This window comes from Tamandua tetradactyla, chromosome 16 (genome assembly GCF_023851605.1).
Source record: "Tamandua tetradactyla isolate mTamTet1 chromosome 16, mTamTet1.pri, whole genome shotgun sequence".
Taxonomy (NCBI): Eukaryota; Metazoa; Chordata; class Mammalia; order Pilosa; family Myrmecophagidae; genus Tamandua; species Tamandua tetradactyla.
In genome coordinates, this window is record NC_135342.1 from 16,874,615 (window position 1) to 16,889,574 (window position 14,960).

A 14,960-nucleotide genomic window follows, 5' to 3' on the forward strand; every position below is an offset into this window, starting at 1 on the left:
GATAGACATTTAGAAAGTCATAGTGAAAGAAGAGAAATTGAATTTCACCTGCTAAAATGTTTGGAACTTAATGGTATGTATGTGAGTAAAATGGAGCCATAGGATTACATATTTCTGTATAAAGATGAATGGAGTAAGACAAGTTTGCTCTATGATAGTTAAGGGTAGACACAGAGGCAAATCATTAAGACTTGCTGAGGCCAGATAAGGAAATTTCCTTCTTGGGGCAGGAGAGCATTAGCTTCTACTGGACAAAGGGAACAACAATGAAAGTATGGTCATTATTATCTGTTTTTCAAAATTCAAGATTTTAAGGGAGGGAAAAATAAATGATAATCACTTAATTTCATAGTCTGATATGAAGTAGCTTATCATTTTAGGTCACTGGAATAAATCTCAGGGAAAAAACACAGGATAGAATATATTCAGAGCTATTGGAAAGTAAGAGTTTAAGTTCATTGAATAAAATAAAGCATATAAAAGAGCAAAGCATTATTTTCAAAGGAGGCAAGCCTTACCTCACCTGCTGATGAAATGGTGCATTTTCTTATTTTTTTTTCTTAGGACACTTTAATTAAAAAGAATTCTCTGGTAAATCTATTTAATTGATGTTGAGAGATAAATTTCTCCCATAGGTCATTGTTCTATCAGAGATCCCAGAGGATATTGTCCATATGTTACCACATCTAATTTAAATATTGCAATGATTTTTCATTTTGTATGATCACAGCCAGGTATCTTCAAAAGGTTATATTAAGCCTGGGAATATAAATTCACTGAGCCCACTGAAACAGAATATGCCACTTAGGCCTTCTAGACAGACAGCATTTTTGGCATTTTGAAAATTATCTTCAATAGACATTGCATTATTTATAGGGAATGTAAGTATATGATGCTCCATCATCTGAAGCACTAGGAAATATTGCAGATTATTCAGACAACCTCACCAACTAAAAGGAACAAATGTGAGTTTATGTGCTTTCCTCCATATAGTGAAAATTAACTAAAAATGAGACAGGTGAAATTTACAGTGTTTTTCTTATTTATTGTTTTTCTCATATTTTGAAATGGGAATGTGATTGTTACAAATTTATTTCCATTTGGAGAAAGGAAAAATCCCTCTTAAATTCTGTGCTATGTTCAGGGATAAACACAGTAATCTATCATATAAACCCACAGTGCTCATTGGACTATGAAGATCTTATATCTTGCAAATTTATATGGTTGAAATAATGTGTTTAAAATTGAATGCTATTATCTTGCATCATTACAAGACTAACAATGAAAAATCACAATATTATTAACCTCGTGAGGCCCTTTTACAAAAGAATCCATGTTTTGAATTCAAATATTTTCTAAATGCAAGAAGAGGGAAGTATAGTAGAGTGAGGGAGCTTCGATTTTATTTTGAAAGGGATTAGATAGGGTGCTTTATAAACAGTATCACTGAGAAAATAGAGAAACAGTCATTTTCAATTTGGATTATTTGAGGAAGACCCCAAAGCCTGCAAGAGAATGATTTTAGCATCAACAGCCAATTAAGATCACCAATCACCTGAGATGCTGAGTGGAAGAAATGTGTTGTGGTGAAAGAAGATCTCCTGATCTTCTTTCTGGAAATTAAGCTTCTTCCTCTCTACTAAGCCCACAGTTAATCTCCCTGGGTATCACCAACCTCAAAAACAAGAATAAACATATTCAGACATTTGCAGAAGTCTAGAGCCTCCCTAGTAGACTTCTGTAAGAAATATCACATTTTCACGTTAGAACCCCCTTGACCCATATCCTCATAGCTTCTCTGCAAGAAACAGACACCTCTTAAAGACCCATAGTAATGTGGAAGGTCAATTAGTAAAAATAATTTAATTCTAACTTCATAAAAATATACTGAAGAAGGAAAAGCATTAGTAATTCACTTAAATATCCCCATCTCAGTGTGGTACACCACTTATGTGGCACACCATAAGAAACAGTATTATTGTCTTGTAATGTTAGAAATTTTTTTAAAATTGTATTAAAAAATGCTTAAATTCTCACTTGCCGTTTGAAAATGATTTTTTATTGCATGTGACTAGGAAGATTAAGGAAGTATTCATTTAAGTAATAACTCTTTTATATATTTACACATATTTTAAAAAATACAACAAATGATATCTAACACAAGAGCAATGGCTATGTATATGGGCTATCCTTTGTATTTTATGTTTTTTATTGTAGTAATATGTGCATAACACAAAATTTTCCATTTTGACAATTTTAAAGTGTACAATTCAATAGTGTTAAGCCTATTTATAATGTTGTGTAACTGTCACCGCTATGTTTTTAGAACTTTTTCTTCATCTTTTGATTGGTGTTTTACTGTATATTCATAGTATTGCATTTTTACAAGAATATATAAAAGAACAGAGAAATAAGTTAAGAAAGACAATGGATATATTAAAATATGAACATATGGATATGGTAAATATATTTTATTTTGAACAGAATAGCAATTAAATTAATATTGTTCAATTAATATATTGAATTCTAATTATGCTAGCAAACCATGTTCCTTTCTGATTCATAACACTCCCCTTTCTCATAGAGGGTGCAGGCTACAGGTCATATTAATATCTGTGTGTACAAATCAGAACCAAGAACCTGATGGCGAAGCCTCAGGGCCAACTTGATCACTCACGTACTTGAATATGGATGAATGTCCTCACATTGAAGAATGTGGGTTTGAGCAGCACTCACTGCATGAACAGATAGAGATGACATTGCTCAGGGATCAGTCTAGTTCAGTATTCAACAGCAACACCATTGATGAGGATTTCAAGCCAGTGAAGACTGTAGAAAAGAGTGGCCAGACACTCCAACTCCAGGGACATATCTCCGTGGATGGCAGATGGCCATATAGCAATCCCAGGCTATGAGAGTCAGGAGAATGCACTCAGCTCCCCCCAGCATCAGAAAGAAAAACATCTGCATCCCGCAGGCTGCGTTTGAAATATTTCTCTTCCCTGAGCATAAGTCTTTGTCCATCTTGGGGACAATGGAGGAGACGAGGAGCAGGTCAATTAGGGAAAGTTGGCTGAGAAAGTAGTACATGGGTTTGTGGAGCCTGGAATCCACCAGGATGAGGAGAATCAGTGTGGAATTCCCTGGGAGGCAGAAACATAGAAGACGATGATCATATCAATGAGGATGTCAGCATGCCTCATGCCAGGAAACAGCCCAAGGAGAATAAAATCCACTCCTCTTGTCTCATTCTTTCTCATCTTCAATTAAATTCAAATGCTTCAATTGAAAGGTAACAGGACAAAGTTTGGAATGTGGGAGGCAAACTAATGGTTAATATGGGAGGTAGATTAAAGTCTATTTCAGTGATGTTGCATATGGGATAAAGGTGGCAAATTGTGATAACAACTGAGTGAAGGAACTCGTAGTAGATGTGAAGCTAATATAATACACACAGCTACTCACACACACACATGCACGTATTTTAAGGGTAAAAAAGTTTCTACCAAAATACACTGTGTATCAGGATCAGATTATTTGCTACATTAAAATTCGTGGCTAAACCCATGTAAATGAAATTTAATTCATACACAAGTAACAATCAAATGAGAGTAGTTTCCTTGTCTGTGAGTCAGGCACCTACACTCCTTCCACAATGAGGCTTCACCATGCTCAGCACTTGTCCTCCAAGCTTGCTAGTGACAGGAGGGAAAATACACATCCACTTACTGTGTTTTCTATGGTATAAAATAATGTGGTCACACCCAACTGCATGGAAGACAGGATTGTAAGTTACCTTTGATTTCAGGACAAAGACAAAAAAATCGGTTTGTGTTAAAGTGCAATCAGCAATCCAGAATGGGTTTAGAACAATTATTTTGAGTGCATGAAGTGTTCTGGTATACATATAACAAACCACATAAGATTACTAAATAGTTTACAGTAAATGACTTACATCTTGTATGCCCTTTGTAGTTTTCACCCTGATGGGAAGACATGAATTTGATACATCGCTAAATTTAACAATTCTTAATGAAGCACAGTAGGCATGTTTCAGTAGAGAATTTTTGAAACTTATATGAAGAAACTATAATAATGAAGGAAGCTATAGTTCATTATTGGTGAATTTCCCCCTATTACCTTTCAGTTGAAGCAGTTGAATTTTGTTGGAGATGGGAAAGAATGAGACAAGAGGAATGGATTTTATTCTCCTTGGGCTGTTCCCTGGCATGAGGCTTTTTGCTGCCCTCACAGGAAATTCCACATTGATTCTCCTCATTCTGGTGAATTCCAAGCTCCACACACCCATGTACTTCCTTCTCAGCCAACTTTCCCTCATTGCCTTGCTCCTCATCTCTTCCACTGTCCCCAAGATGACCAATGACTTCTGCTCAGGGAAGAGAAATATTTCAAACACAGCCTGTGGGATGCAGATGTTTCTCTTTCTGATGCTGGGGGGAGCTGAGTGCATTCTCTGACTCTCATGGCCTGGGATCACTATGTGGCCATCTGCCGTCCACTGAGATACCCAGTCATCATGAGCCAGAGAGTCTGCCAGATGATTGTCATATGGTCCTGGGCTGGGGGTGCCCTAGATGCTCTAGTTCAGACTGTACACCATGCACTTACCTAAGTGTGGCCACAAGGAAACAGAACACTTCTTCTGTGAAGTCATGGCTGTCTTGAGATTCTCCTGTGAGGATATTTCTATGTATAGGTTGACAATACTTGTTATGGGATTTGTGCTACTCCTTATACCCCTTATCATCATTTTTTCCTCCAACACCATAATCTTATTCACTGTTTTTCACATAAATTCCCCCAAGGGGAGAAACAAAGCTCTGGTCACTAGCTCCTCCCACCTGATGGTTGTAGGGCTCTTTTATGGCCCAGCCATCTTCACTTATATGACTCCTGGTTCCTCACATAGCCCCAGTCAGAACAAGGCTGTATCTGTGCTCTTTTCAATCATTACCCCTGCATTGAACCCCTTTATTTATAGCCTGAGAAACAAGGATGTTTCAGGGGCATTGAGGAATATATTGGGAAGATGTCTCTTCTAAAAGTAAAACTCCCAATATTTGTATTCCACAACATGTAATGAATATTGTGTAATGTCTGATAAATCAGTAAATACCTATGATTTTTCTGTTCTTTGTCTCTAAATATTTGTCTTCTAATATGATTTGAGTTCATATGGTTTGTGGTCTACACAAATATAACATAAGTTTTATTAAGTAAAGTTAATGTTTATATACTACAGTCAGAACTGATTTTTAAAATCTCTATTACCTTTGTTCTTTTTATTACCTTTCTTTACGTGGGTTTGGTCTGAGTTTTAAAGTGTGGGAGCTGATAGGATGTATTTTCAATTGCTTCTTTCTTCCCAGTAGATTTATTTTGAAAAGAGTATGTAAAAATTACCTTGCAAAAGATTAATAAAATATCATGACTTCAGAAATATCACATTAAAATAAATTATTTCAGCTAATAACTATTCATCCATGAAACTTTGTATTGGAAAAAAATACAATGGAAACATTTAAAAAATATGTTAATCTCAGCATACAATAGTATCAATATTTAATAGTTAAATTAAAAAGGAAAACTAAAAGACTAGTAAGTAATTCTTAAATAGATTATGATTATTAAGGAATGAATATTATTTAGCTAGATAGCATAGTGCTAATGCTATTATGTTGAAAAAAACAGGCAGGTCAAATTGACCACTAATTTCAATATACAGCATGAACCATTTGCATAAGACATCTGGCATCATCATAGATAATTTTTCCTTTTTTCCTGCTCTGCATGCCATCCTAGAGCTCTTCTTTGAGGATCACAGCATCATTTACTTTGGAGAATAGTTCCTTTCTATGTCTGCATAGGTCTAATTTAACAATCAGAAGCACTCTATTACCTCTGACTCCAGCTGTTGGGCATCTAAATCACAGGTATTTATTGATTTGTCAACATCACACATTCATGTGTATTGAGTTCATGAGCCCAATATGGGAGTTTTCTGGAATTTCCCAACTATATGAATGGTGACCCACTCTTTCACTTGAATCACAAATAGCCAGAATGTGATTCCAGAACAATCAGTAAATAAATTTCCAGTCAAAGGGAAAAATTACCTAACTTCAGGAGAAGGCATTGTAACTAGCATAGAAATATAAGTCAAGATGAAAGACAAAGTGTGTGTGATTAATAAAAACAGACTGAAAATAGAGCTACAATATCTGTATCTGGCAGTGCCTTGGCCCTGTTCAGGTTTGAAGACTGATATGAAACCCTTTGCCACAGTGACTGGCGATAATAAGTTAGGTGGTTATACAGTCAGTCTGGGTTCTGTGGTAAAATTATTTTGAACACATTTTACATAGTACCTGATATGGATGATGTCCTATGAGGAAAACTACCTCTTTTTTGTTTAAGACACTGAGATTTGAAGGGTGGTTTGTTAGTGCATCATAACTTAGGCAATCATCACTGATACAGGTGAAAGGATACCTAATGGTTGGTAGATGGTTTGAAAATATGATCTGCACATTGTGGAAATAATAAAGGACACAGCATTATTGCATAAGAATATGGTGATTTAAATTTCATAAAAGGAATTTTCATGGAAAGCACCAGCAAAACTATCTTGGACATAAAAGTAGTAAAAAAATGCTCTTCAGATGAGCAAATAAATGATTGCCCCCATTTAATTTAGAAGGAGAAAATAGAAAGTGCAAATAATGTACAGTCTGAGCCATCGGTTCAACTCTATTAAATCTGCCCTTAAATGGCAGTATATTGTTGTAATGATTATAGCCAAGAAAACTTGGAATAAATTGAAAGCCCATCAAAAGAAAAATTATTTCCATAACAAGGAACATTATTTAGCCATTATAAATAACTCAATAGAACACTGCTAGCATATCCTATTTCCATGAGTTTTTTTGAGTAAGAAAAGGAAGATAATTTTTATAATGCCATCTATTTTTACAAGGTAAAATAGGCTAAAATAAAGCCTGAAAATGGTGGGTTGAAGTGATTTCAAATTGGTAGCATCCCCTGGTAATTGGCATAAACATAGGTAGAAACAAAATCTCTGTAGAAAATCTCCCTGAATACTCAACTGAGGCCACACTGAACCATGTACTCATAATTTTAGATCACTAAATATGAAAAAAATTACTCTTTATGATTAGAGTCAGCATGAACAAGCAAATTCAGATCCCCAAGGAATGCACATGTTGACACTGTCAGATACAGAATACAAAATACATATATACGTGAGCATTAAAGGTTAAAAAGTAGAAAAACAAATTTCTTTGTAGTTACTGACTACTTGGGCATCCAGCAAGAATCTGGTAGTAGCCTTGGTCCACTGTTAGTGGGTACAATAATCAAGATGAGTTAAGAATGGGGCAATGATGACAAAGAACAATCAATACAAAGTGGTGTTTCTGTATGTCAGTTATTGTACGGCAATTTTATATGTGTAGGTCTATTGCTTCAATTCCACCATCTGACTCTTCTGCAATGGTTGGTGAGCTCTAAACCAGAAGTATAAGAGGAGAATATGGTGACAATGAAGATGCACCACTCATAACTCTTACAAGCAGCACTGTAAATAAAGCATGGCCTCATTTCTGAGTCAATCACTGCATTCCTTGGAGACCACACTTTATGCAGGTTCTCTAATATAATGACTGCATATGAGAGGGATGCTATTTGTCCACAGAATCATTTTATGAGACCTAAGACTCCTCTGAAATGTGAATTTGTCTCTGGAATCCTCATCTTCTGGCCAAAACATTCTGAGTACCTCACCACACTATGGAACTCTGTCTATTCTCCTCTCTTTCTCATTAACTAGGGTTAAACCTGTATCAAAGAGCCATAGCCAGCTGAAGTCCTTGCTGAGGCTAAAGGGAACATGGAATGGGTAGTAGAAGAAGGTATTGATAAATATGAACTTTGACCATGTGATCAGTTATAGAAATGAGGATTGTAATGCTGTTTTGTTCATGTTATACTATATAAGTTTAACATGAGTTAAAAAGTCTCCTGGTCTCTTCTGGATATGATCTCTTTTCTCCCTTATTAGAGTCCAAACCCCAATAAATCTCTTGCATGTATAATCTCATCTTGTCTGCATCTCAGAGGACTTGTATTAAAACAAGTGCTACCTCCAAGAAAACAGAATTATAACATCTGTGTATCTGGGGCAGGCATACTCACCAGGTAAGTGAAAAGGACAACATGCTAACTGGCAGTAGGTACATGGATAAAACCACAGATGGCAGTGGCCTAATTGCCAAAGATTTTACTCATGGTGACTGTATTAGTTAGGGTTCTCTGGAGAAAAAGAATCAACAGGGAACACTTGCAAATATAAAATTTATAAAAGTGTCTCAGGTGACTGCAAGAATGCAGAGTCTAAAATCCGCAGGGCAGGCTGTGAAGTTGACGATTCCGATGGAGGGTCCTGAGGAACTCCACAGGAGAGGCTCCCCAGCTGAAACAGGAAGAGACTGTCTTTTCTGAATCCTCCTTAAAAGGCTTCCCATGATTATATTAAGTATCACTCATTGCAGAAGACACTCCCCTTTGGCTGATTACAAATGGAATCAGCTGTGGATGCAGCTGACGTGATCATGGTCTAATTCTATGAAATGTCCTCATTGCAACAGACAGGCCAGCACTTGCCAAACAAGACAAACAGGTACCACAACTTGGCCAAGTTGACACATGAACCTGACCATGACAGTCCACCCCTTGTCAACTTGGCAGCTATATATATCACCTTAAACCATACCCAATTTCCAAATGAAAACAATAAAACACACATTTTTTCTTTTAACAAACAATACTCAACTGCCCTGCATTTAACTGGAAACACATTAAATCTCTCCAAAACAGGGTGCAAATCCTTGGGCAACAGTCATTCTTACACTTGATATCTTACAACTTATATAGTATAACATGAACAAAACAGCATTACAATCCTCATTTCTATAAATGATCACATGGTCAAAGTTCATATTTATCAATACCTTCTTCTACTACCCATTCCATGTTCCCATTAGCCTCAGCAAGCGCTTCAGCTGGCCATGGCTCTTTGCCTGGTGGGGTGACCCAAACCTTCATTCTTGAAATTTCAGAGCCATTGGTAGTCCTGCCTGGATTGGGTTGCTGCAGTTTTCCATTGATTTTAATCACAGGGCATGGTAGTACTAAAAGACGCTCTAGGGGATCTCTTATATTCTAAGAAAACTCTTTACCTCCATTATGTAGTTGCAGTCCTACTACTCCCTGATAGTCAGGGTCAGTCATCCCAGACAATAATGTAATCTCCTTCTTGGCTTGTTGATCCAGGGGCATAAGTAGCCCTAAGTGACCAGGTGGCAGTCTTAGATTCCAGTTCAATGGAATCATTGTTGTTTCTCCTGATGGAAGCACTCCCCATTTTGAAACTGAAACCTGCAGACCAGCAGAGCTCAGGGTCACAGGGACAGGAAGCAAAAATTTTCCTAGTAGATCACTAGGGGTAATAGTGAGTGGTACCACTACCATTTCCACTCCTTGGTTCCTGGACCCATGGATCCTGGCTATGGGAGAAACAGCACCATATAGCGGACGCTGATTCAGAGCATATACAGCTTCCTGGAGAACATTACCCCAGCCTTTCAAGGTATTGTTACCTAGTTGATACCATAATTGAGTTTTCAAAAGGCCATTCCACTGTTCTATCAATCCAGATGCTTCTGGTTGATAGGGAACATGGTAAGACCAGAGAATTCCATGAGCATGTGCCCATTCCCGTACTTCATTTTCTGTAAAGTTTACTCCTTGATCAGAAGCAATGCTATGTAGAATGCCATGACAATGGATAAGGCATTTTGTAAGCCCACAGATGGTAGTTTTGGCAGAAGCATTGTGTGCAGGGAAAGCAAACTCATATCTAGAGTATGTGTCTATTCCAGTTAGAACAAATCACTGACCCTTCCATTTTATAATAGAGTGCTGCTGCACACACCCAGTTTTACGGCTTGGTGGGTCAGACAACACCCAGCTCATGAGAGGCAACTCATGTCTCACAGTAACTTGGTGGCCCATGGTTAAGCATTCGGTCTCTACTAAGGCCCAGTAGCAGGCCAAAAGCTTTTTCTCAAAAGGAGAGTAGTTATCTGCAGCAGATGGTAAGGCTTTGCTCCAAAATCCTAAGGCTCTGCATTGTGATTCTCCTATAGGGGCCTGCCAAAGGCTCCAGACAGCATCTCTACTTTCCATTGAAACTTCCAGCACCATTGGATCTGCAGGATCACATGGTCCAAGTGGCAGAGCAGCTTGTATAGCAGCCTGGACCTGTTGCAGAGCCTCCTCTTGTTCAGGTCCCCACTCAAAATTAGAAGCCTTTCTGGTCACTTGATAAATGGGCTAGAGTCTCACACCCAAATGTGGAATATGTTGTCGCCAAAATCCAAAAAGACCAATTAGACATTGTGCCTCTTTTTTGGTCATAGGAGGGGCCAGATGCAGCAACTTCTCTTTCACCTTAGAAGGGATACCTCGACATGTCTCCACCACTGGACATCTAGAAATTTCCCTGAGGAAGAAGGCCCCTGTATTTTTGTTGGATTTATCTCCCATCCTCTGACATGCAAATGCCTTACCAATAAGTCTAGAGTAGCTGCTACTTCTTGTTCACTAAATCCAATCAACATGATATCATCAATATAATGGACCAGTGTGATGTCTTGTGGTAGGGAAAAATGATCAAGGTCCCTGCAAACAAGATTATGACATAGGGCTGGAGAGTTGACATACCCCTGAGGTAGGACAGTGAAAGTATACTGCTGACCTTGCCAGCTGAAAGCAAACTGTTTCTGGTGGTCCTTACTAATAGCTATTGAGAAAAAACCATTTGTCAGATCAATAGCTATATACCAGGTACCAGGGGATGTATTGATTTGCTCAAGCAATGATACCACATCTGGAACAGCAGCTGCAATTGGAGTTACCACCTGGTTGAGCTTATAATAATCCTATCATGCTCCAAGACCCACCTGTTTTCTGCATAGGCCAAATAGGAGAGTTTAACGGGGATGTGGTGGGAATCACCACCCCTGCATCCTTCAAGTCCTTAAGAGTGGCAGTAATCTCTGCAATCCCTCCAGGAATCCGGCATTGCTTCTGATTTACTATTTTGCTTGTTAGGGGCAGTTCTAGTGGCTTTCACTTGACCTTTCCCACCATAATAGCCCTCAGTGCCATAGTTAGAGAGCCAATGTAGGGATTCTGCCAGTTGCTCAGTATGCCTATACCAATTATCCATTCTGGAACTTGGGAAATGACTGCAGAATGGGTCCGGTGGCCCACTGGACCCACTATGAGATGGTCCTGAGCTAAAACTCCATTGATCGCCTGGCCTCCATAAGCCCCCACTCTGACTGGTGGACCAGAGTGACACTTTGAGTGCCCTGGAATTAATGTCACTTCTGAACCAGTGTCTAATAATCGCTGAAATATCTGATTATTTCCTTTTCCCCAAAGCACAGTTACCCTGGTAAAAGGCTGTCAGTCCCCTTGGGGAAGGCTTGGAGGAAGATTAACAGTATAAATCTGTGGCAGTATAACAGGTTTCTCCCCCAAAGGGACCTGGCCTCCCCTTCATTCAAGGGGCTCTAGGTCTGTAAACTGTTTCAAGTCTGGAAATTGATTAAGGGGCCCTGATTCTGTGTTTTTGTAATTCAGGTTAGACTTCTGTTCACTTGATCTAGAACTCTTTTGTTTATACAGCTTGAACAAGAATTTAATAGGCTGCCCTTCCATTGTATTTCTAGGTACCCCATGATTTACTAGCCAATGCCACAAATCTCTGTGAGTCATATAATTCTGACACCTGCTTTGAGTCTGCTGTCTATTATAATAGCCACGTCTACCCTGTCTTTGGTGATTAAGTGCTGCCACCTGGCTTCTGCCAACTCAGGATCCCATCATCCCCATTGTATTTAAGGATTCCAGCTCAGTGACAGCAGTTCCTACAGTAATATCTGACCTACAGAGGAGTGCAACCACAGAGCTCTTTAGGGATGATGGTGCTAGTCTCACTAATTTATTTCTCACTGTTCTGGTAAAAGGTGTATCCTCCGGACATTCCTGGGGTGTAAGAGCAGGCTTTGTATGATAAATCCACTCTAACATTCCATTCTCTCTAAGACTCTGGATCCCCTCATCTACATTATACCAGGGCAGTTCTGGCATTTCAACCTCAGGTAATGTTGGCCACCTTTTGATCCATGTTTCAACCAACCACCCAAACAAAATGTTAATACCTTTTCTAACTGTTCGAGTTATAACATTGAATGCAGAATCTCTGCTTAGTGGGTCCCCATCAATAAATTCAGCCTGATCCAGCCTTATATTCTTCCCACCATTATCCCACACTCTTAAGATCCATTGCCACACATATTCCCCTGATTTCTGTCTATATAAATTGGAAAACTCACACAGTTCTTTTGGAGTATAACGTACCTGCTCATGCGTGATACTTTGTACCTCACCATTAGGGGCCTGTTGGGACTTTAGTCTAGTTATAGGTCTGGAAGAAATGAGGGGTAGTGGGGGTGGTTCATGAAAAGAATAAGAAATATCTTAAAAGCCATTTGCTTCAGGGCCTTCATTTGCAGTTTCATCTGGTGAAGCAGGATTAATCACTCTAGTGCTAATCCCTTCAGGAGGAAGTTGGGTGGTCAACTCCTCAAGGTAGGCTGAAGGTGGGGCAGTTATGTCCTCAGGGCAAACTACTACAGGGTTATCTAGAGAAGATTCAGCATGATCTAGGGTTTCAACCTCACCCCTGACATCATCATCAATCCATATGTCACCATCGCATTTTTCAGGGTCCCACTCCTTTCCTATCAATGCACTCACTTTAACAGCAGACACCATGCAAGATTGAGATTTCAGTTTACACTTTAAAGTTGCTACTCTGACAATAAGATTCTGAGCCTGGTTTTCAGAGATCTCAAGTCTATGGCTACAGGAAATAAGATTTTCCTTCAGACAATTCATAGAAACATTTACTCTGTCAGACAGCACTTAAGCTTCTCATTTGAAGCCTTAAGCCAATCCCTTTCACTCATTAATGTATACAGCATTCCAACCAAAACCAGCCAACATCTCTATACCTCATATTTCCACAAAACTCTGCAAAGGTGTCAAAAACATTATCCTCAGAGCCTGACTTCTTTCAAGTGAAGAATTAGGAGAATCAAATGGTGATATTTTGACTATCTCTTTTGCCAACTCACCCCATGGACTGGCAGTGTCATTCTGATTAAAGGAATCAGAGTCCTTAGTGCCTTTGAGTCCAGTCAGAGTAGAAAACCATTCATAAAAACACATTTTATGATCCTGTTTCTTAAGAACCACTCCTGGTACCAAGTTGTATTAGTCAGGGTTCTCTAGAGAAACAGAATAAACAAGAAATATCCATAAATATAAAATTCATAAAAGTGTCTCACATAACCATGGGAACATAGAGTCCAAAATCCCCAGGGCAGGCTAGGAAGCTGATGACTCCAATGGAGGGTCTAGATGAACTCCACAGGACAGGCTCACCAGCCAAAGCAGGAATGGCACCTGTCTCTTCTGAATCCTCCTTAAAAGGCTTCCAGTGATTAGATTAAGCATCACTCCTTGCAGAAGACACTCCCCTTTGCTGATTACAAATGGATTCAGATGTGAATGCAGCCTATGTGATCATGATTTAATTTTATGAAATGTCCTCATTGCAACAGACAGACCACCACTTGCCCAACCAGACAAACAGGTACTACCACCTGGCCAAGTTGAAACATGAACCTGACCATGACATTCCCCATTGCAAAAGCCAATCCATTTCTGGTATAATGCATTCCAGTAGCTTTAGCAAACTGAGATAATTTGTTTCTTCTATAAGATTTTTTTAGAGACTCTATGGTATTCCATTATGAAATGGACAAGAGAACACACACTCCAAAAGAGCTGAGACACTGTGTATTTTATTCATGTGTCCATTGCTACGTGATCACGATGATAAACTACTCATACTTATATACCATTTACACTATGCCAGCCATAGTTTTAAGTAATTTTATACATTTTCCCTCATTTGATCCTGATTTTTAACAGTTTGAGGTAAATACTATTATCATACCAATTTTGCAATTGAAGCACAGAGAGGTTAATACTTTTGTTAACACTCTCTTTAAGTGAACTCAGCAGGTGAACTCACTGTCCTCCTCACTATATGGGATATGACTCTTGGGGATGAGCTGGGATTCAGTATCAAGGGATTGAGAAAGCCCTTCTTGACCACAAGGGGGGAGAGAGAAATGAGACAAAATAAAGTGTCGGTGGCTGAGAGATTTCAAACAGAGTCGAGAGGTTATCCTGGATGTTATTCTTATGCATTATATAGATATTCCTTTTTAGTTTATGGTGTATTGGAGTGGCTAGAGGGAAGTACCCAAAACTGTAGAGTTGTGTTCCAGTAGCCTTGACTCTTGAAGATGATTGTATAATGATAGCTTTTACAGTGTGACTGTGTGATTATGAAAACCTTGTGTCTGCAGTTCCTTTTATCCAGCATATGGACAGATAAGTAAAAATATATGGACAAAAAATAAATAAATAATAGGGTGAATAAGGGGTAAAAAATTGGATAGATTGAAATATTGGTGGCCAATGGGAGGTAGGGGTAAGGGGTATGAGATATGAGTTGTTGTTTTTTCATTTCTTTTTCTGGAGAGATGCAAATGTTAGAAAAATGATCCTGGTGATGAATACACAACTAAGTGATGATATTGTGACCACTGATTGTATAATATGGTTGGACTATATATGTGTGAAGATATCTCAATAAAAATATTAAAAAAAATATTTTGCCCACAGTCATATAAATATTTGTTCAATCAGAG

At 38.5% G+C, this 14,960-nt stretch overlaps 2 pseudogenes across 1 annotated transcript in view; both read left to right on the forward strand.

The window, feature by feature from the left end:
• LOC143658983 (multiple C2 and transmembrane domain-containing protein 1-like) overlaps positions 1 to 14,960 on the forward strand; it is a 484,136-nt pseudogene that overhangs the window by 121,209 nt on the left and 347,967 nt on the right. The gene's annotated exons all lie outside the window — the stretch shown is intronic.
• Positions 4,230 to 5,063, forward strand: LOC143659954 (olfactory receptor 2T2-like; annotated as a pseudogene).